Source organism: Neofelis nebulosa, chromosome 15 (genome assembly GCF_028018385.1).
Source record: "Neofelis nebulosa isolate mNeoNeb1 chromosome 15, mNeoNeb1.pri, whole genome shotgun sequence".
Classification (NCBI taxonomy): Eukaryota; Metazoa; Chordata; class Mammalia; order Carnivora; family Felidae; genus Neofelis; species Neofelis nebulosa.
In genome coordinates, this window is record NC_080796.1 from 32,937,920 (window position 1) to 32,961,415 (window position 23,496).

General features: G+C 43.5%; 1 protein-coding gene across 8 annotated transcripts in view; it reads right to left on the bottom strand.

Annotated features, from left to right (window-relative positions):
* CACNA1E (calcium voltage-gated channel subunit alpha1 E) overlaps positions 1–23,496 on the bottom strand; it is a 489,630-nt gene that overhangs the window by 146,374 nt on the left and 319,760 nt on the right. The window lies entirely within an intron of this gene.

Sequence of the window (23,496 nt, forward strand, 5' to 3'; positions counted from 1 at the left end):
TTATAGTGTTTAACGAAGTGGGTTCTAAGCTTTTGCAGTCTAAATTGGGCAAATTCTCAAAAATCAGAGGCAAGCTGTGTCCATCTACTCCATGGATGCTGGCAAAAGCCTGGACAGGACTGCTTGGGAGACATTATTGTCATCCACATCCTGCTCAGTCCCTGACCCTGCACTCTTTCTTTCTTCTATCACAGTCCAATAGTACAGAGCTGGCTCAGGCTTGGGCCCAACAAGGCTCTGGACAGAATAAGGAATAAATCTAGATTTAAAAATCAATCCTTTCCTCTTTAATCCGAACACACAATGAAGTGAAAAATGCATGGAAATCCATATTCTGGATTCTTATACTACAAGTGAGATTCATGGCCCCTGAATACTTAGAGGCTGAGGGAGGATTACACCACATGGCTTAGCCAAAAGAAGCAACCCTTGGCAGGATGTCTTATTAGGACCTAGGAACCCGTTTGGGAGCATTTTGAAAAGTCTTCTCTAACACTTCAGCCTCTCAACTAAACTTCACCTTGACCCTTCCTCCCCATAATATCAATCCCAAATCTTTCTAAACAGTCTCCTTGAATTGCATTTTATATATGCAGGCTTTTGAAATCCCCCTCCAACCCCACACCAGCCCCTCACATGCAAACTGTAATACCCATGTGAAACAATTAAAAGATATTTTATTCTTAATTCACTGGAGAAACAACGCCATGAAAGTCAAATGCTATGACTAAAATTCACAGGCTAAATTACTAAAATTAAGATCTGAACTCAGAATTTCTATGACAAAATGCTTCTTATCCCTGTGATTTACCTTTTCCTCTTCTCACTGCTAAGCTTTACAAACATATTTTTGATTCATTGCCCTCATGCTTCTGGTGGTCTCTGAGGACATTCTTTCTTTTCTCTCAAATTATCTAATTTTCTTTCTGCCTCCTATTGAAATATGTCAGTCCACAGAATATAGCTTCCCACTGATCATGGAAGCTATCACTGCACAGTAGAATTTTCCATTAAAAATAGCTTTTAAGACAACCTCTTTCACCAAACTTGTATCTTTTGTCTTGCCCCCACACTGTTCAGAGACGGATGATTGCAAATGAAGCAGAATATAAGTTAAAAACAAACACCCTCTGAATTGTATGGGACAAAAATGGGGATCTGCCAGTTTCAGTCTGTAAGTTCTAACTCTTTGGTTCAAACAGGTCTGATCAGTTAAATGCAAGCAGGGAACATGTGGGCCAGACCTCAAAGAAAGCTGCTCCTGATTATCAGAAAGAAGATGCAGAAGAACTAGTTATCAAGGGCCACAAGGGATTTTAAAGAACATAAGAAGCTGTTTTTTTTTTTTTTCCAGGACAGTTGAGACATGGTCCTTCCTGTGAGCTGAAGGATAGGATCACAGGATCCATGTATAAATAGCTCTACCTTTATTCATGATTACAAATGCAACATTTTTGTAAAGACTGGTTAGCTCGGAGGGCTCACCAGTGGTGCACCAGAACTTGGAGTGACTATATGGTTTAGCCAGAGTCCCCCCCCCTCCCCCCAGCATTCTTTGGCAGCAAGGACTAAGTCTGCTCCCAGCACCCAGATCAGGGCTCAGCTGCCAATAAACATTAGTTGGTACCAGCAATGGAAAGGATGAAATTGTGACTGTTAAGGTGTGTTTGGTCCCAGGAGTGACTGAGCTACTGTTTGAGGATGGCTAGAGGAATTTCAGTTGGGTGATGATTTGCCAGAGACACTGTAGAGTGAATAACATTTCCCAAAAAGTGTTCTCACTGCTAGTGATCTGCAAGATGTTAATGTGTTCTGTGGAAAATGAGCTTCTGTGACCAAAGAGATTTAGGAAACACAACAGATTATACTTTCCCCTTAGCCTGTGGGAAGACTCATGAAAGGCACATTATTAACTTCAATATCATTTCATACACTTCCTTGATTATGAAACCCCTCTTTTTGAAGAAAATCTATTAACACATGATGAAATACAGCCTGTGAAATGCAGGGATAAGAAGACTCTTCTCATGAGCCCAAAGTCTAGAACGCACTTCCCAGTTCTCCCAGAAAAAAACAATGACAAGGACAGTGTCTCTTTATCCACGTGTTGTGAGAATGTTTTGGTTTGGGTTTAACCCACCTTAAGGCAAGAATCTTAACTGTCTGTTCATTTCTATACCTGGCACCTAACGAAGTGTTTGGCACATGGAGTGTGTGTGGTTCAACTACTCAATAAACAACCACAATTTGAATAAGAGAATTCTCATGTTTAAAATGAACCAAAAAAAAAAAAACCCACAAAACTTTCATTTTGATAGTCTCCTTTCAAGCTTTGTCTGAATTGTTTAAGAAAAACTGTCCTCCACTATGGCATTGGGACCTGTCTGATGAGAAGAAGAGGAGGAAGGGGAAGAGAAAGAGAAAGCCTAGGAGGACACCAAGGCCAGGGGCACTATCCCCTGAGGGAATTATTACAGATGACTGACAGCTTAAAAGGTTCTTCTGGAGAAAGCAGCTTGACAGCGCCCTGAGATTATTCACAAACCTTTTAATAGACTTGCCGCACCCTCTCTACACCTTTCTCCTCTCCCTTGGGTTTCCTCCCATTTCTTTCCCTCCCATCTTTCTCCACCAGAAGGCCTCACCCTCATCTCACATGCCCTTCAGTGGATCCATGACAAATCCATCAGGACAAGGGGACATAGCTCAGCAGGAAGTGAGCAAAGGACTTCCCATTTCCCTCTCCCACAATGACATGGTTCTTTCTGATGCTAATTAGAACTCCAATCTCCTTCTGATTCATTATTAAAACCTTAAAATTATCCAGTGGAGGAGAGACAACTACTAAAGTGCCTTTTGAGACTGAAAAAAAAGAAAGTTATCGACAACTCTCAAGTGAGCAAAAGCCCCGAAACCATGTGAGGTGGGAGTCAGGAACACCAAGGAGAAAGTTGCCAGTGTAATAAACTCAGAGCTATGAGTGTGTTTTCTCTCAGGTGTCCCTGTGCCTATGTCACAGTAGGAGGGGGAAGAGAGGAAGGCTGCCTAGGTGAGAAGCTCTCTCTCTCTCATCCTTTCTCCAAACTCCTCTGCTTCTGTGACTCTGACGAGCTGCTTGCATGCGGGATCATCACACTCTACTTACCCTGGTGACTCTTCCTTCAGGAACAGAGGATGGCCATGTTAAATGTTCTGAGCGAGATTCTGGGGAAGGAGACCCACAGCCTTCTGAACATGTTCCACTAGATTCTGGCCCAAGAGTCTCACAGTAGAACCTTCCCTGCCCAGACCACTGCTGTGGAGCAGCTAAGTAAGTATAAACCAGGCTCCTCCCTGCAAAGAAGGCTGCACAAGGAGTGCCAGCCTCTTCATTCCCCACCATTCATGGAACACCTACTCTTTGTCAGCCATTACAGAACAGTGTTTTTCTTTGGGGCAATGTCCTCTTACTTAAAGTGCTGATTCTCCTCCCACCCAACCCAGCCAAGCCCCTAGACTGCTGTCTTTCTCACCTGCTGATTCCCCAAGTGACACACACATGTACACGTGCGCATGATGGGGGTAATGACAGACAGAGAAAGCAGTTGGGGGTGGCAGCCCGCCTGCACAGGGTGTGCTCAGCGGGTACCAGTCCTGACACCGTGAAATGTGTTCCTTTGGGAACCTGCCTGATTGGGGGTGGTGAGTGCACCCACTCCCTGTGTAAACAGGCACACATGGCAATTATCACATTAATCTCTGGAGGACTGGGGGAAATGGTAGAAGGTGGGGTGGGAGGAGCAGGATTGAGGAGAAAGAGGAGGATGGAGACAGCAAGATGAAGGGAGGAGGTCCAATGGTTCTCCCAGACTGAAGCTGTATATGCAGAGCCAAGCCCCCATCCTTGAACTCAGGTCTCTATCAGGGTTACACAGGGCTCTGGAGAATATACTGTTTTCCTTCTATGTACATGCCTTTCATAGAGGAGGGCCTCTTCTATGTACATGCCTCTCATAGAGCAAGTCTCATCAAGAGACTGAGTGAGCTGGGACTGGGGAAATGGGGGATATGGATTCTAGGGGCATTTCAGGAAAGGAGAGGGTCTCTGGGACACACCTGCTTCCTAGGCTGGAGACAGCATCTGTTGGCGAGCCTGGGCCTACAGAAGGGTTTCTCAGCCAGGGCACTGTTGGCATTTTGGGCTGGATAATTCTTTGTTGGAGGGTAATTCTGGTTAATTCTGTCCCATGTGGTGCATTTGCAGGATCCCTGGCTTCTACCCACTAGATGCCAGTAGCACTCCCCCACCTGTGACAACCAAAGGTGTTTCTGGAATTGCCAAATGTCCCGAGGAATAAAAACAGTTTCCAGTGGAGAATGACAGGCTGAGAGGCTTTGTCCCAAGGAGAAATCTTTGGAATCACCAACCAATCTCGGGTCAAGACATGGTCGGAATGGCCACTGTAGGCTTCCAAAAAGGCCAGCCCATCCATTTCAGCAAAAGCATCTGTCCAAGGCCTCTGCTGACACCCCAGGGAGAGAAAGTTCAGGAAGGGCAAGCATGGGAATGAAAGGGACAGAAGCCAAAGGCTGGCTCCACCAAGTACCACCTTCCTCAAAGGGCAGCATACCAGGAATCCCCCAGTGGATGGCCTTCCCTGGCCTCTGCTTAATTCCAGCACCAAGTGTGACAGCTCCTCTTCCACCCTCAAGGGACCTGGGGTTCATGTTTTGGAGCCAGAATGCCATATTTTGTTCAACAAATTTGTGGACCATGTACTTTGTGACAGATAGTCTCCTAGGTGTTGGGGATAAATGATGAGCAAAACAGCATCAGGTCCTGGCCGTTGTGAAACACAGCACAACAAGGGACGTGCATTCAATAGATGAGGAACACATATACACCTACGACCTTCAGCTGTTTGCTATAAAGGGGCCACACTGGGCAGGGATGCAAAGGGGCATTTGATCTGGTCTAGGTGGTCAGGCAAGGATTCCCTGGAACTTTCAATGAAGCTTTGAGAGAAAAGAATCACATGATAGTCTAACACACAACCCCTGGCTGAGACAGCAGAGGTCAGAAAGGCAGATGAAGGGTTTATTATGGAAGGGAAACAAAGAGGAGAAAAAGGTGATTAAGAAGTGCCAAGAAGGAGGGGGCACGTAAGAGAAAAAGGAGGATAGGGATGCCCTCTCAGAATGAACTCCTACCACCCTGTAACAGCAGTCTCCTTGCTCCTTTATGGATGTTATACTGAAACATCTATGCACCATAAGGGCACCCCTTGATGGATTTTTTCAAAGTGTACATAATTGTCTGACCAGCATCCAGATAAGCCCAGTTCTTCCCTCATGCTCCATCCTAGACACCATCTCCCTTTCCTCAAATATAACATTAGCCTGACTTCTATTATCATCAATTATGTCAGTTTAATTGGAAAGCCATATCTAAGCACTTTCCCGCATATGCTGAGCCATCCATTGAGCCATCTTTGCTTAGGACTTTAGCTTGCTCAGGAATTTGCATTCAGAATAGCCCTCTCCCACCCTGCCTCCTACCCTGATCCCTGCCTGGCTCTCACCAACCTGGATGCCATAAGTTCTGTGCTGCTCCCATTAGGTACCCTTCACCTGCAGGTGCACCCATCCTCCAGCAGCCATATGTGTTGGCTCGCACCTGGACCCTTCTCAGAAGTTTGGCCTTGGATGACAAAACTGCCTCACCTGGGAGTCTATACCTGCCCTTGGAGTTGGGGGACCTATATCCAATGACTAACTGACATAAGGGTATCAATGGCACAGCCCCTCTTCCTCTGGGTGGGACCAACTCTGGGTTGCAATTCACACTCCTGACCTGCCTGTGGGATATGGCTGAGGTTAAAACTTCTGAAATCACGTCTGTATAATATTTTCGCCTGACCTATCCTGGTTCCCTCATACCTTTACTGCTTTCTCTGGAAAGCAGTCACTCAAGAAATCATTGCTCCAGGAATCTGTCCCAGTACCTGTTTACAGGGAATCTGACTTAATACATTATACCTTTTCTCATCAGGTTGTTGTTGTTGTTGTTGTTGTAACATTTATTTATTTTTGAGAAAGACAGGGCAGGAGTGAGGAGGGGCAGAGAGAAGGAGACACAGGATCTGAAGCAGGCTCCAGGCTCTGAGCTGTCCATACAGAGCCCAACACAGGCTCGAACCCACAGACTGCAAGATCATGACCTGAGCCAAAGTCAGATGCTTAACCAACTGAGCCACCCAGGCGCCTCTCTCATCAGGGTTTTGACCAACTTTACAAAGAGGCAACACCCCACCCCTGAGTCAAGAGTTGGATGGTGTTTCTAAGGGAAGAGCCATTTATACTCCTCTGACCACACTCACATTCCAGGAAAAGGACACAAAATGCTGACTCTAAAACCACTGGGCTATTAAAGGCATATGGATTATCCAACCTGGTTCCCTGCATACCAAGAATTCCAGCAATGGTCTTGGAAGATTATGAGAACATGCTATCCAACCCATCCTTTGGTGGAAGAGGAAACTGAGGCCCAAACGAGCAAAGTGACCTGGAGTCACAATGTAGAACCACAGTTGGTCAACTGCTTTAGAACTCTTCACTCTCCATATCTCATGTAGTCCCAGGTCTCTCTTTTTAAAATTTTTTAAACAATGTTTATTTATTTTTGAGACAGAGGGAGACAGAGTACCAGTGGGGGAGGGGCAGAGAGAGAGGGAGACACAGAATCTGAAGCAGGCTCCAGGCTCTGAGCTGTCAGCACAGAGCCCAACGCAGGGCTCGAACCCATGAACTGTGAGATCATGACCTGAGCTGAAGTCAGACACTGAACCGACTGAGACACCCAGGAGCCCCTAGTCCCAGGTCTCTTAAATACAATCCTAGCCATACTGTTACCACTTTCTGGGGGAGAACAAAAATAAATAGGAAAGCCAAAAACTAGGATCTGGCAGCCAGAAAGTAAGAGCTGTCTTCCCAGTCCTCAGGCAAGAAATAAGGGTAGAGGAGCAGGTGGAAAGAGTGAGGACAGAGAGCTCCAAGTAAAACACAACCACCTGCTGCTACCTGGCAAGGAGGCTGAACCTGTCAGTCCTGAAGGCAAAGCATTTTATTATGTCTCAGATTCCTGAGCATATTTAATCAACACTGTAAGCTTCCCCATACAAACAAGCTCCAAAGGCAGCATCTGGCTTAGCTAGGGGCCCGTTACAAGTAATCAAGACTCAGCACACATTCTGGTTATTCCAAGCCCCTGAACTTGATGGCCAGGAGCCACTTTCTCTTGCTTGCCTGGATTGTCACTGACTGTCACCAAGGATGCAGCAGTGCCTTAGTCCAATGCAAAAGCACCTCGAGGAGTAGCTTCCTATCGGATATTTCACCACGTATTCCTCTCCTACTCTTGCCAGTGGGAAAACAGCAGAACCAGTTTGGCAACAAAAGCCAGGAAAAAAAACAGCACTCCCACCCTCATCCACAGGCAGCAGTATGATGTGAATGAGACCAGGGTCAGGAGCTGCATACCAGGGAGCTCTGCTCAGCATCACGGGCAAGCAGTGCCCCATCCTGGGCATGGGTGGTGATCACCGTTGGCACTGGGGATACAAGCATTGATGCGTCAGTGGAAACCCATCCATACAGCTTGATGCTGGGAAGAGGACTCAAGTAATTGCCATCAAACTTAGAGAGTGTAAGTGGTGCCGCAACAGACCAGGAAGGTAGCCATGACTGTATGTGTCCATATAAGCAAGGGCCTTAAAAACCCACATGGCCCAGGGCCCTGAAATCCTTAAAATCTCTTTGGATAAATCCTAATAATTCCAATATCATGGTTATGTGATGTTTATCCTGTCATCTCCCTTTTGGAGCTCTAGGCCAGAAGCCCAACACGGAGGAAGATCTTGTATCTATGAGACTGGGCTTGGGTTAAAGGGGGGGGGGGGGGGGCTCAATATTTTCTTCTCTCTAGCTTTGTGTATGTTTGCAAATTTCTATAATAAAATGTTTTCAATTTTTCCAAAATTAAATGGAACAATTTACTTAAGTAGTTCAGGGTCATGTACAAATTTTAACAGTAAGTTCTGTTTTAGTCAAAATAGTGAAAAATGTTAACAGTGATGGTAACGGGGGTGGGAGTAGAAACAAGCGATTAAAATAAAAGTTTTTATACCTTTCTATACTTTGAAACTTACCTGCAGTAACTTTTTTTTAATAATGAAAGAAAACAAAGACTATTGGGGAAAAAAAAGAGGGAGGGCGGGAGAGAGAGAGTGTGAGGAAAGGAGGGGGTGGGGTGAGAAAGAGAGAGGTGGGGGGAGAGGTCCTCCCTGCAACTGCAGCCCCAGATACTAGGCAGGCAGGCAGGCATTTTTGGAGTCACTGAAAAGCCAGGCCAGGGACAGCTGACCCTATGCGAAGCCATCCAGACTGGGATGCTGCTTTGCTCTGGGAAAAGGTGAGTGTGTTGTTCTGAAAGCACCATATGCTGCCTGGCCAAAGTACGTGACTGAAAGAGGAAATTGAAGAGGATGCATCCTATGATGATTAGCTAAAACACATCACCCTTTGACCCGTTCTACAGGGCTTGCTGATGAGAGACTTGATGTACTGTTTCCAGAAAGTCGGGAAGCAAAAAGTGCTCAGAGATTGAAGGAAGAGTCTCAGAAGACTATTCCTTTGAGGCTCAGGGACAAAGGGTACATGAGGCTTGATCGAATCTGTACACTGGCAGAGCTTTGTGGAGAGTCCTTTGTATTCCAGAAAACTGTGCTGATGACACCAGGGCAACAGGTCTTTCACCAGTTCCTAGCTGATTCTCTTCTCTTATGGTCCTCAGGGATCAATCCTTCTAATTATAACCATTTGTTGCATTTCCATTGGTCCCCTGTCCCCTCCAGCTAACTAATGACTGCTTTCCATTCAGTATAAGAACTCAAATCTTTATCATCTTGCAGATTACAGAGATAGCACACACCCCTCATTTCACAGGTGAAGAACTGAGGATCGAAAGCTGGGTGAATGCTGAAAGATACTCCACTACTTGGCTATAGAAGAACTGGGCGGGGGGTGGTACCTGGGTGGTTCAGTCAGTTAAGGATCCAACTCTGGATTTCGACTCAGGTCATGATCTCATGGTTTTGTGAACTCGAGCCCTTAGGATTCTCTCTTTCTCCATCAGCCACTCCCCCATTCATGTTCTCTCTCTCTCTCTCCCTCTCTTTCAAAACAAATACACTTAAAAAAAAAAGTCTAACTGAGATGCAGGACTTCTGTCCTGCAGCCCACTCTGCACAGCACTTCTATACCACTTAGTTCAGTACTCAAACTATGTATCCATGGCACCATTCCCTCTGGCTATTTTTTATGTAATTAACCTAGCCTCATGATCTCATTTGGAAGCTACACCAAGACATATGAAGACAAATGTTGAAGACATTTGATGCTGTCTCCCACTTTTTCTGAACATTAAGAACACAGAGCTCAGACCTGTGAATACTCTCATCTGATTTAATGAAGAAAGGAGTGAGAGCAAAAGTGTCATGGAAGGCTTCCTGGGGCTGTACCTGGACTCAAAGCAGGAGCAGGATTTAGATTGGTCAATCAACGGAAGAACAAAATCTAAGGAGAAAGAAAGGGGTGGGAATAATGAGACCACAAATAGTTGCTGTTGGCAGTAGTTAGGACAGCAAGACAAGAAGCAGCAGGTCATGGACGACCCTGAATGGTGGCCTAAGTGTTTATTTAGATCTGCTCACTCCCTATCCCCTCCCTCTGCCAAACCATGAGCTTTCTCATACTGGAAAACACTGCTTGGCCTTTATAAGGCTTGCCTTAAGCACACCACTCTACTTCACTCTGGAATTGCCCCAGCACTTAGGCACACCCCACACAGCATATACATTTAACACTTTTGAGTGTGTACTCTGCACAAGAGGAATAAGAATGTAAAACAGTCCTCAGGGGCCTTGGTATCTGCAGGAAGGCTAGGCTAAGTCATGAGTAGGAACACCTACAATAGAAAAGAGAACATTAAGTGCTGCACTTGAGTTTTTTATGTGTGCTTATTTACAGACCATCTTTATCTAGATAGATAGATAGATAGATAGATAGATAAAGATACATATATGTAAAGATATATATATTCTGTCTCTTTCATATATTGGTCCTACGTTCCCATTAGGGTTAAATGTTTCTCAAGAACAGAACTGCAACTTTTCTCTGTTCACTCTGCTAATGCCTAGAATATTATTCTTCAAACAAGAGATTCTCAATAATGTTGCTGTCTCATAGGAGATTATAACACCCCTAGCATTCTTCTGTGTCACAGGCCTGGAAGAGTTTCATTCTCTGGAAATAAATACATCACCTGTAAAATGGCATCTCTGTTGACGTATAGCAAGTACACTTAGCTAACAAATATTTAGCACAGCACATAAGAGCAGACACTCAAGAAAAAAAGCTTCAAATAATTTTTCTTGGCTTTCATTTTTCCCTCCACATTGGCTTCTGAGCAGGTGAATTAATGTATCATTGAACATTGAACATTGTATCTTAATTAATGACTGTGTGTCAAACACTACACAAGGCTGGTAAGCCCAGTTGGTTCCCTGAAGAAGCTACAGGCAAGTTTGGTGGCCAGAGGAAACCATCTTACACCCTAGTGAGAACACTGTGAAAGCAAGAAACCATGGCTTTTAAGAAACCATGGATTCTCCAACTTCAGAATCCAAGACATATCTCTGGAAAACATGCTCAGTAAATTTGCATTTGTATGAATGATTATAATGAAATACCCAGTCCAATGTGCCTATTTAGCACCTGAGGTGCTGTCCTGAGAGTGCATGGGTGAGGTTCTCCACTCTGGTCCTGCTGGGTTAGAGTTTCTCAAAGCACACTGGGTTACAGGTATACTCAAGGTATTGCTCTACTCACCTGTCAGAGTCCCCAGGTTGGTCACCTCCACTTGTAAGCAGCCTCATCCATTTACCTCAGTGTTATACAAATATTATTTTCTATGTGTGCCATGATGTGAAAAAAAATGGGAATAACTGTGCAAGATTACCATCTGTTAGGGACACTGAGGAGGGAGTTCCTCACTTGAGTAGGTGCCTACATCAGACAACAGATGTGAGATCCCTTCCCACTCAGACCATATTCCTCACTTTGCTTCTCCTCTCCCTCATGGACTTTCATTCCTAGGTTCCAAATCTACCACTCTCCCAAACCCTTCTCTTTTCTCATCTCTTGATTTTGTACTGTCTTCTTCACTCCGCTGCTAGAAATTCTTCTTGTTCTTCCTCACTCCCGTAAGACACACAAAGTTCATTGCAATTGAGCATTCCCCTTGGTTTTGGGGTATAACAAGGTTGAAACAATACAGATAACAGAACAATGATGTTCATTGTTTGTCCAATCTAGGAGTCACTGGAAAGAATCAGTTTTTGCCTTTACCATTCTCTGCAGAACTATCTTTGTTGCTCAGTAAGGTGGAATGCACCACGATTAATGATGATAGGTGATTAATACAAGAATCTATATAAACTATTGAATGACAGCTCCAACATGGGCCCAGTCAAACCTATTTCTAGAAGTATGAAGAGGACCTGATTAAAACATCTTTACCTAAATATTTTCCTGTGACTTATAGCCTAAGACTCCAGTGTAGCTTAGGAGGAAAAATAATCATGGCTTCCACTTGTTACGTATCTACTCTATGCTAGACACTGAACCAGGTGCATAATATTTTAAATCTAATCTTCACAACTATGTACAAGAGAGGTGCAATTTTAAGTTTACATGTTAAAAACAAACAACAGCAACAAAATCCAAGCTCAGAAAGGCTATACAGTCAGTATATTATAGAACCAATATCCAAACTCTTATTTGGCCTCTTCTCAAGATATTATATTGTGTTGCTTCTTGTATTAGGGGTGGGAGACAAAAATAACAATGTTGTTTTAATTTGGAACATTCTTGAGAACAGAGTTATGAATGCAAGTATTTACAACAGCAATGCTAGCAGGGTAAATACTTTCTGACCAACTGCATATGGTAATCCCATCCAATGGTATATTGCTTCAAGTAATTTGGTGTGCACATCATAACTCATGGGATTATTTTGAGCCATGGACATTTCATAAGGTAGGAAGACTGTCACAGCTAGTTCCTTGGCTAGTAGGCCAAATGCCACTCTGTTGCCAGGGTAACCCTGTAAAGTGGGACAAGTGATTCCCAGTCACAGTCAGCTTCAGTCTTCAGAGCAGGGGAAAGGTGTTCTTTGTAACCAACATATCTCACTCTGTCTCTTCTGTGCTTAACACCCTCGAATGGTCGCCCTTGCCAAATCCCCTCCCAGGACTGACCCCAGCCTAAACTCTCCAGTTGACTTCACAGCTGCTGCCTCTCCCTAGACCAAGTCACATGACCACACCCTGCTTCTTGCAATGCCCTCATATTTCATGTTCTTTCATACCTCTGTGCTTTTGGTCATGTTGTCCCCACCGCCTGGAAAACCTCCACTTTTCCCACCTGGAAAGCCTCTACACATACCCTGCATAAATGTTACCTATGCTGGGAAACCTTCCCAGAGTCATTCACCCTCATTACTCCCTGCACTTGGTGCTGTCATACCACTTAACTTTGTACTGTAATTACTGCTTGAATGTCATCTTCCTCTCCAAGACTTGATACCCCTTAAGAACAAGTAATAGGTGTTATTTGTCCATGCATCTGCCCCAGAACCCAAATTAGCTCTCAGTAGGTGCTCAGCAAGTGCTTGCTGAATGAATGAATGAATGAATGAATAAATAAGTTAATAAGCCGAATGCATGGCTCTGATTAAATTCAAGGGAAGCAGAAAGGAGAAAAGAAAGAAAAGGTGATGAGAAAGAAAATTTCTCAAAGAGCTAATTAGATACCTAGAAGTCTATTTCATTACTAAGAGGGCAGAGTTAGTAGATGATGTGAGGGGGTTGATCAGGGATTATCACTTAATAAGCCCTTCCCAGGTGTATCTTCCAGGAAGGACTTTAGCTTCTAATCCTCTCTGGAAGAAGAAAGGCTGTGTCACCCTTATTTCTGAGGAGGTCAGGAAAGGATTAAAACAAAACTGCTATGATTCTGCCTTCCCATCCAGCTACAGTTTCAGCTGGAAAGTTAGGTCTGAGGGAGGCAGAAAATTCAGACTTGACACACAGCATCAATGTGGACTGCAGTCCATAGAGGGCCCCAAAGATTAAGGGAACATTCCCTGATCTTAGGATAAAAACACAACGGAGAATCACATCCCTTGGAGCTGGGGAGGATATCTAGGAGGGGAGAGGACTATGCTTCAGGGGAAGCAATAGAAAACATTGCCTCTCTGGAGGGCATTGCTAGGAAATACCCAGTTAATGCTGACAGCACCAACCATATGGCATTTGGGCATGAAGGTGATGGGGGATGGGGGGAGAAAGCATCTCTCAAGGAAGGTGAACCTGGCTGTCTCAATGGCAAAGCTAAGTTTGAAATTCTACATCCCAGCCTGAGGATTCTTCCCTCTTAAGATTTGTTGGGTAGGGATGTTCTCTCTGCTAAAAATGCTTTTAAGAATCAATCCTGATAATTAACCCTGAGAAGGAGAAAAAGAAAAAAGAAAAAAAGCATAGTCAAAATCCTGGCCATCCTTCCAGGCCTTTTGTTTGTTTGTTTATTTTTGAGAAAGACAGAGAGGCATCACAAGCGGGGGAGGGGGAGAGAGAGAGAGGCGGGGCGGGGGGTGGGGGGTGGGAAACACAGAATCTGAAGCAGGCTCCAGGCTCTGAGCTGTCAGCACAGAGCTCTACACAGGGCTCAAACTCATGAATGGGGAGATAATGACCTAAGCCTAAATGGGAGGCTTAACCTACTGAGTCACCCAGGTGCCCCTTTTCAAGGCCTTTCTTATGCCTCATCTGGATAAACTGAGTCCCTGGTTGCCCCAGCTAAGGCTGCTTCCTGGTAGGGGTAGAGCCCCAGGCACTTTTCAGGCTTGCTCTGAGTTCCTCCAATCCCCACATTCAGACCTAGCCCCAAACCATTCTCTTGGCTAAATCCTGGTGATTTATTTAGTCTGGAGGGTATACATTTCTTTAAGCAAACTGTTTGATATGCAGCATGAGGTTACAAAATATTGATAGTAAGAGGCAACTTTTTATTAGAGCAATTACTATGTTCATCTTGCCCCTTTTTGCACCTATAATCTTCTCAAGATCTTTTGAAGCAGATCCTAGTTCCATAGCATTTTTCTCTGACGAGGAAACTGAGACACAGAGTGGTTGAGTAACCTGTCTCAAACCGCACAGAGAGTAAGTGACCAGGTTACAGCTAGAAGTCTGACCCCAGCAGTTTTAATCAATATATTCTGTACGTGGTTCAGTAATTGAAACATAGTAAATGCTCCACACACACTAGATGTTAATGTTATTTAAGTAGGTTAAGCTCTGATTCCCCTAACCCTGGAAAAGGAGGGAAAGAAAAAAAAGAATGAATCACTTTATATGAATGAATTTATGTTCATCTGATTTAAATATTTTACATTCCTTGTACAAGATCAGTGCCTACTTATAAACCTTTTTCATTATTTGCAGGTTATTATAATATTTATCACACCATATAATAATTATTTACTTGTCTGTCCGCTGTATAAATCTGTGAACTCTTGGAGGACAAGGTTTTTTGTTTCTTTGTATAGAGAGTAGCTGCCACAGTACTCTGAAAAGGTGCTCAATAAACATGTTGTATGAATGGATGAATGAGCTAATCAAACCATGTAGAATCAAAGCACAAAGGAATATTCCAACCATAACTAGTTCAACATGGGCAAACCTAGCCCAGAATAGTGATTCTTAAAGGATGGTCCTTGGCCCTACAGCATCAGCATCTTTTGGAACCTTATTGGAAATGCACATTCTTGGGCCCCAACGAAGCCCTTCAGATCAGAACTCTAGGGATAAAACTCAACACTCAGAAACTGTGTTCTAACACACTCTTCAGGGGATGCCTGCTAAAGTTTGAGAAACACTGGTCTAGGAAAATAAACAAAACAAGTCTGCCATGCACAGCCTCAGTTGCTCCGCAGATGTATCTTGGAGCAAAAGGAAGAGAAATCTGAGGAAGGAGAAAGCCTGAGGTTGAGTGAAGGGGAGGGAAGATAACTGAGGGATGTGGTGAGAGGTGGAGAGGGAAGAGAAAGGGAGTGGGTGAGGAGAGACTGATTCACCTTGAAATCTCCTGGGAATGAAATGGGTTCATGATCTCAGCTGGGCGCTGCCATAGCAACAGGTACAGCTCCTCTCACCACCCCTGCTCTGCCCCCCAAGATAGGCAGGCACTAGACACGCCTACGCTGAGGCCTGAGCTCTGCAGAAGGATCTAAGCTTGAGTAGGAAGGACATAGTGAGGGGAAAACTTAAGGGAAAAGCTCCCCACATGGGGTCTGACCCCCAGCTGGGCCACCTGCAAAGACCATTTCTTTGTAAGGGCAGAATAGTTATAGGTCCTGACAGGGAGTGAAGACCCAGCAATGTAGAGGCACTTGGGTTTGCTCTAGGCTCATACCCTAACACAGCCTGGCTTGGGCAGATGGCTCAGGTACCCTGTGGGACACACTGTGAGAAAAGAGGAGTAACTTAAGAGGAAAGGAATGGAGCCCACCTTCCTGCAGGGCCGGAAGCAGAAGAGGTCAATGAGGCAGGGCTCAGAGACTGGGGACGGATTAGTCTAGAAGCCAGGGGAGGAGACCCAGTGGGGAAGGGGCACAGGAGCAGAACTCACATGAAGATTCAAGGCCAGAGATTCTGGTGGAGAGCAGAGGGATAATGAGAAACAGAAGACTCACAAGATCATCCCAGCCCTTTGCTGGGAATGGCTGGAGCTTCGAGGGCACCCACAAGGCAAACACATATCAAATCAGATTCCACAATAAAGGCTAGATGAGGCCTTAGATGAGGCTAGATGGGGCTGCAAGAGGAGGACACAGAGATAAGCCAAATGCACAATGCTCCATACATTTGATGGAAATAACTTAGTAAAAGCAAATTTCAGCTAATCAGACATTAAAAGTAAATATAATTGCTGTTGCTATGTTTGTTTCCAAGAACTCTGTTATGATTAGACTAACAGGCTAGTGTTAGAATTCTGAGCAAACTGCATGGAAGACTTAGTCTTGCTATCCCTTGGTGTGAGAGAAGAAAGCAAATTTGGAAAAGATAAATTAATAAACCACCATTATGTTCAAAGTATCTGCCCTCAGAAAATCCTTGCGGAGCTTTGATCCCTCTTTGGGGGGCAAGGAGGATGGGAAAGGATGTGCTGAGAGAGTTCTCGTATTTGATTTCTTTTAATCCTCATAATGACCCAATAAAGTGGTCATTATTACTCCCATTTTATGGATGATGAAACTGAACTCAGAGAAGTAGTAAAACAAAGAGCCAGGATTCAAACCCATGTCTGCCTGACTTCAAAGACCATGCTCATTTGTCCACAACATAGGACATGATTCTGTCTACAGTAATGGAGAGGGGAGACAACTGGTGGTCCATATATTACCCAAGGGCTGTGATGTTTATTCCAGCCCAAACTGATGTCTTTCACTGGACAGGCTACCTCTGTGAGACACTATAGGACAATAAGAAAACAATGGCTTCATCTCTTATTAGTTATGTGACATTGGGCAAATCATTTAAACTCTCCATGCCTCAATTTCTCAATCTGTATAATGGGATGATAATCTCTATCATGGAACAGTGCTGTGAAGACCAAATGAGGAGTACAGTCTGATAGTTAACAGCGCATCATGTATTAGCTGTGCATTCTTAGGTAAGTTACTTGGCTTTTCTGCCCAACAATTGCCTCACCTTTAAAAAAATATGAACTAAAAATAATGTAGCTAAAACACCCAACTCAAGGTATGGCAGGCAGAAAGCATTCTGCAGGTGGACACTTATGTGTTCTAGCGAATTCTTTTCCTCAGAGAGGACACACTCCCATCTTCCTGCTGCTGGGAACATCTGCTTCTGACAGCTCACAGCTGCACCCCTCAGTGGAATTGCCTTTGTACCTCACATCTAGCTAGCTCTGTTGGTGTGGGTCAGTCCTCCCTCTGTCCAACTTTGGCCTCCAGGCTTCCTCAGGTACATTTCCCAAGGTACACCCAATACACATTATGCACGCAATTCTCCAGTGCAGAACTGACTTCCATGGACCTCAATCTAAGGGAATATCTGTATCTTAGAGAGTATTCAATAAAGAATAATCGATAACAGTAATCATAATAGTCTTCAAACTCAAAAGACTATGATATTGCATATGCAACCCCTAGAAGCTTTATAAAATTATTGGCTGGGCTGCATATTCTTTGAGGAGAAGGACTGTGTCTTGAATGTCTTTATCTTTCCTCCAAGCACCTTCAAGACAACAGATCCTCTAGAAGCATATTTGATTTGTACAGGCTATATTTCTATTCAGCTCAGAATCAAATCACCCGGCATGGGTTCAGAAGGTACAAATTTCATTTCCACAGTATCCACATACATGGCCCACAGTCGGGACACACAGCCTCAGCAGTAAGGAACTTTATAAATGAAGTTCCTCTGACAGATTAGCTTTGTAAAAATGGGCTACACAAATCAAGCAGGGGAGTAGGTTATACAGGCTATTATTATCATTGGTTCTTTAAGAGTTAAATATTAAACAAAACTCACTTATGTAAAGACAGGTGTTGCTGACCTGATCCTCCAGCATCCCGGTGAGAATGGCATAAGCTCCTTGGAGGATAGCTGATCCCAGAATTCTCCCTCTGCCCCACCTCCTACCAAGGTGACACAGAAAGCTGCTGACAGTGCTTGGAATAGAAGTGAGCTCTCTTATTTTGAAACCTGCATTCTTGGGTTACACTATGCCTTTATAACTAGCTCCTCTGGAATGTCAGTATAAAAGGGAAAATGCACACCCATCGTTCCTTCTGAGCCAGGGATCAACAAATCCCTGTTGATCTCCCTCAGTGGCATCCCTGCATTGGCTACAAGGTGGAGAGAGAGTGAGAAAAGATGTTCCATAGAGAATGTGTAGCTGTCAATACTGCATCAGCTCATTCAGTCCAAGGTGACTCTGGTTCAGTCTAAAATCCTTGGGGCCACACTAGGGTGAACTCTACCTCAGGACTCCAAGACCAACTTGCTGTTACTTATACCCGTCTCTTGCTTCGTGTACTCTGAGATTCCCCAAAATAGAGTTTTTGTGGGGCCTTCAGATCCACTGAGCAGTATTCCTATTGCTATGTGAAATCTGAGCTCTGTGTGTATGTGTATGTAGTGTCTATATATATATATATATATATATATATATATATATATATATATGCATATATGCGCACACACACACACACACACACACACACACCACACCTCATCTCTCTGGGCTTGTGGTCAGTCAAGGGCCCTGAGAAAGGCCGTGTGGGTCAGACGTCTCTCCTGGGGGCCCAGCCACCATGAATCAGGACAAGTGGGCACATGGAAGGTTCCTCAACTCTCTCCTTTCAGCTTCAGTGAGAGGGAATAAAGTGGGCATTTTAATAGGTGAGCTTTCAGCATTCTCCCTGGAAATCGAGGACTCAGCTTCTCCCTCTCCTCACCTTCTCCAGGGTTCACTTCCCTCTGAGGGGCTAACAGGAGTTCCTGGGCTGAAAGGCCCATCCTCACTATCTCCACTAAGCCTACTAGGACAAGCCCCCGCCTCTGGAATACAGCCCCAGGCCTGCCCCAGGATCCTCAAACACTTCAGGCATCTGTCATCTGACTGAGCACCAACTATGCCCAAAGCACAGTGCTGGGGGGAGCAAATGCCTAGAGAAAATTCCTGACCTCAGACTGCCCAAGATCCAGCCAAGGAGACTGGAAAGTGTAATAATTGATGGCATTACAAAGGATATACCCCCCAAAAAAGGCATTCAGAGAGGGTAGGATAGGGTTTAAGGGTGTGAGTGGTCCTATGAAACTATCCCGAAAGAAAAGTCACCCTGGGACCTGAAATATTCAAGCTCTTTGCAGAGAAGTCCATTCACAGCCTGAGGCTTCCCAGACTCATTAGCACACAGCCGGACTGCAGGACCACCATAATCGCCTAATTAACCAAGGACCCTGCACCTGGCTGGCACCCCCCCCCCCCCCCACCGTGGGCACCAAGCTTGTGAAAATGCCCCTATTATGCAGTGTCAGGCCTGGTTGGTTTGTTCTTGGAGAGCTGGCCTCCAAGGAGCAACACCCAGCTGAGGGTGACAAAAACCAAGCTCCTTCCAGTAGGGCCTTTCAGCTACCTGAGGGCAATTCCAGCAGGTGCTAGCCTGTCTGGCCTAGGAAGAATTAGGTCAGAGTTAGAAAAACACAACACTACCGCTTGGGAAGTGTGCAGGACTCAAAGCAAGTACGTGTGGAAAGCCTAGCACATAGTAGGCAATCTACCTACCTACCTATCTACCTACCTATCTACATATAGATAAACATATATGTGTGTGTGTGTGTGTGTACATACATACATATATATTTCTTTACATATTTATTAAAATTATAACTAAAGTAAGAAATTGAAGAATGGATTAATGAATAAATGTTAGGTCCTAAAAGCAGAGAGGCTAAAACAGGTGCAGTGGGTACTGTCAATTATACTCTGTTCCATGGGATGGTGAGCCAAGGAGTTTACCTCACCCGGCATCATGTAACTTTTTTAGCTGGTTTGAACAACAGTAGTAACAAAGGTGTCCTAATCAGTTCTTAATTTTTAAGCAATTACTTCAGTTTTACTTGTGATATTTTAAATTGCAAAAGCAATGTATATTAGGAATAACTGATAGTCAAACACTACAAAGATGTGTAGAGAAAAAGTTTAGGGGCGCCTGGGTAGCTCAGTGGGTTGAGCGTCTGACTTCGGCTCAGGTCATGATCTCGCAGTTTGTGAGTTCGAGCCCCCACATCAGGTTGGGTGCTGACAGCTTGCTCAGAACCTGGAGCCTGCTCCGGATTCTGTCTCCCTTTCTCTCTGCCCCTGTCCCGCTCACACTCTCTCTCAAAAATAAATAAACATCAAAAAAAAAAGAAAAGAAAAAGTTTAGCCTCCCCTCATCTCCCTTCCCATCCTGCTGTGTTTACGCATGTGTTTATGGCCTGATGTGCACACTTTTCCCACCCACCTCCATGCACATTCAAACTTATGTATAGTGTTTTGCTATTTTTTAATGGAATCCTACTATACACATTACTCTAACTTGCTTTTCTTATTTAAAACACATTAGGAATATCCCTCCAGGACAAACATATAGATTGAATTCGTTAAAATACACACACCACAGGGGCATTTGCTTTTGTTTTTGGTGCTATAAAATAAGGCTGAAATATTCTCTCTTACCTATTATGTCCTTATCAACCAGCTTTTTATTTCAGTAGGTGGATGTCTCAACAATGGGCTTACGCAATCAAGAGAATACTTGTGTTTAGTATTAATTCCCTCAAAGGTTGTAGCAATCCATCAAATACTCCCCACCATAAATTCATCAATGCCTTTTCCTCCACATGCTCACAGGTACTGGATGTTATGACCCTTAAATGTTGGCCAATCAGATGGACAAAAATGCACCCTATGAAATTTGCATTTTCTGAGTATTAGTATCATTTCAGGTGTTTATTAGCCATATAGATTTCCTTTTCTTTGAATTTCTTGTTCACATCCTTTGTCCTTTTTTCTAGGTGACTTTTTCTTATGAATTTGTAGAAACTTTGTGTATCAGTTATGTTAGAAGCTTATTTTGTGTCATTTTTCTCAGTCTACCAATTGTCTTTTGACATTACTTACGGTGGGTGTCCTCTGCCACTGAAAAAATTGTAATTTCTATATAACCATTTCTTAAAGTTGCAGAATCAAATTCCTACTGGAAATGAAAAGATTGATATTCTTTTCCCTTTCAACTTATTTGGGGTGGCTCTGTTTCACGAATATTAAGATTTGGTCTTACAGGTTGAATTACAGCTTGAAGCAAGACAATCCATATTATAGAAACTCCACAAGTGTATTTGACGGAAAAGTTAGGAGGAAATAACAGTAAAACAACTTCTCCCAACCATTAGAGAAACAAAGACTGGGAACAAATTTCCACCGATATTCACTCCATGTAGAAGGCTAAGCAAAAACCATCCACTGCTAAGTGCCTGTCCCAATGCCGAAACTACTCAACATCAAAGTCCTTCCAGCCAATTGATCTCAGCCAGGCCTCTGATCCTGGACATTTTGGGGTGGGCATCACCCAAGCAAGCTCCTCCTCTTAATCTTCATCTCCTTCAGCACTCAGCTCAGACACCTACACTTCCCTCACCTCCTTAGACAGAGGACCACTGTGCTATCATGGGCTCCCTGCATTTCCCAGTATTGCACTTACCTATCGTTTGGTAAATATTTACCTGTCATGCATATTTATATCCCCAACACCTATGACTACACCTGACAGAGTATTTGTTCCTCAAGCAGTCATTAAAAGAAAGAGAGCAAAGCAAAAGAGCAAGAAATTGAGAACGAAGCACTAAACTCCAAAGCTGAATGTTCACAGTTAACTGCCAACTCAACATCAATCAGGAAAGAATGTTAAACATTGCTGAAATTACAGGGTAAGTTAATGAAAAAAAAAAAAAAAGATTCCATTTACAAAAAGCTGATTGACACACAAAATGTCAAGAACATGCCTAGTTCATAAAGAAAGGCCCGCCTACACTTCAGGTTGTTGAACTGCCATTCTCCAGCTACCATGTTTCACTCTGGGACAAATGGTTTTTGGTCAAGGATAAAGTCTAAATATTCATTTTTCAGACTCTTAATGAGTTTTGGAATGATCACTATCATTTAGCCCTAACTGCAGCCAATTTTCTCTGAGTTAATCTTGACATCAACACCCCACCTAAAAGACTTTTCTATGATAAAAAAAAAAATGATTCATGTGATAGCATTCACTTCAAGCTCCCATCTTTCAGAAGCGATATATTTTTAAATTGACTATAAGACTACAAAGAAGTCTGCCAATGAACTCCTAGGAGAAAGGATTTCCAATTTTTAATAGAAGAAAGATAATCTTGTTGCACAGAGTTCTTCTTTAGGAATACAGCCCCTGCTTCTTCTCTGTAATTGCTGTGGACATTTACTTCCTGAATTAGTCTCATGTTTTCCCTGAAAGTGTTTCCATTCCTGGGGGTTGCTGAAGAATCTAAGAAAAGGAAAGCTTCTTGAAATACCCTCAAAGATCATAACTGGACACATGCTTTTGCAGTAGAACAGCTGAGCTCTTCACCTAGAGCAGGGTTCACCTGGGGCAGGTTATTGACCTTGGCCAGTCATCTAAGGGACACAGATCTCAGCACCTCATCACTCCATCTAGCTTCTTAGTGTGATTTTTTTTTTTTTAAAGAATATGATTTAACTAGTCTTATGATTCTGGCTTCCAGAATTACAGAATATGTCTAAATGATCTCAAATGTGAATTTCATAATACAGAAATAATTTAGTTCACTTTAGTACTAAAATGAATATGAACTAAATGTCAATAACGGGGTGGAAAAAGGCTAGACAGAGAAAGCAGAGGTGGGTTGACAAGACACGACACTAAAACAATGAAATTATTGTATCACGATTCCAAAAATTTAGCAACCTTTAGCCTCACCCACTGGATAAGCATGTTAGTGACACAGCTTAAACCTCATTTTCCCTAATTTGTAATAACTATGAACACAGTGGAAGAAGTCTGATGTCCCCAGATGTATCTACCACCTTGAAAGACATTTTTCTAAACTCTGGAATGCCTAGACAACATTCCCCCATACCTGAGCAACTGTGCTGGACTGATGAGTCCCCTCTAACCTACTCTGTGACCACAGTCAATTTTTCCAATCTACAGCTCTGTTATGGCCTTCTTCTGCTTACAGCTCTGCAGTAGCTATGCCCTGCTCACCAACTGGAGACCATGAGCACAACCATCTGGGCTTGACGTGCATGTCAAACCTTACCTCTCCCTACTCTCTGATAGGATCCCTGCCATACACCTAAACCTGACCTTTTACAGTCCCTTGATAACATACATTTTTTAGATACAGGTGCTATTTCCTTCAACTGAGATTTCCACCTTACACATTCTATCCATTGCTCACTCTTCCCATAAGACCTAGTTCAATAGCTTTCTCTTCTGTAAAACATCTTATTCTGTGCTATCCATCTTGAATGATAATTACTTATAACCCTCACAGTACTATTGTAACACTGTAAATGCTAAATAAATGTTTATTGAATGAGACAGATAATGTTTGTTGGAAAGAACTGAACTGAATTTTGAAATTTTTCATTGTTCTTTCACCATAGAGCTAGAATGTCAATTATTTTTATAAGATTTTGTTCTGCTAGTCATAAAAGTAATACATGAACATATGAAAAGAAAAGCATAAACAGAAAAACAAAAATTAC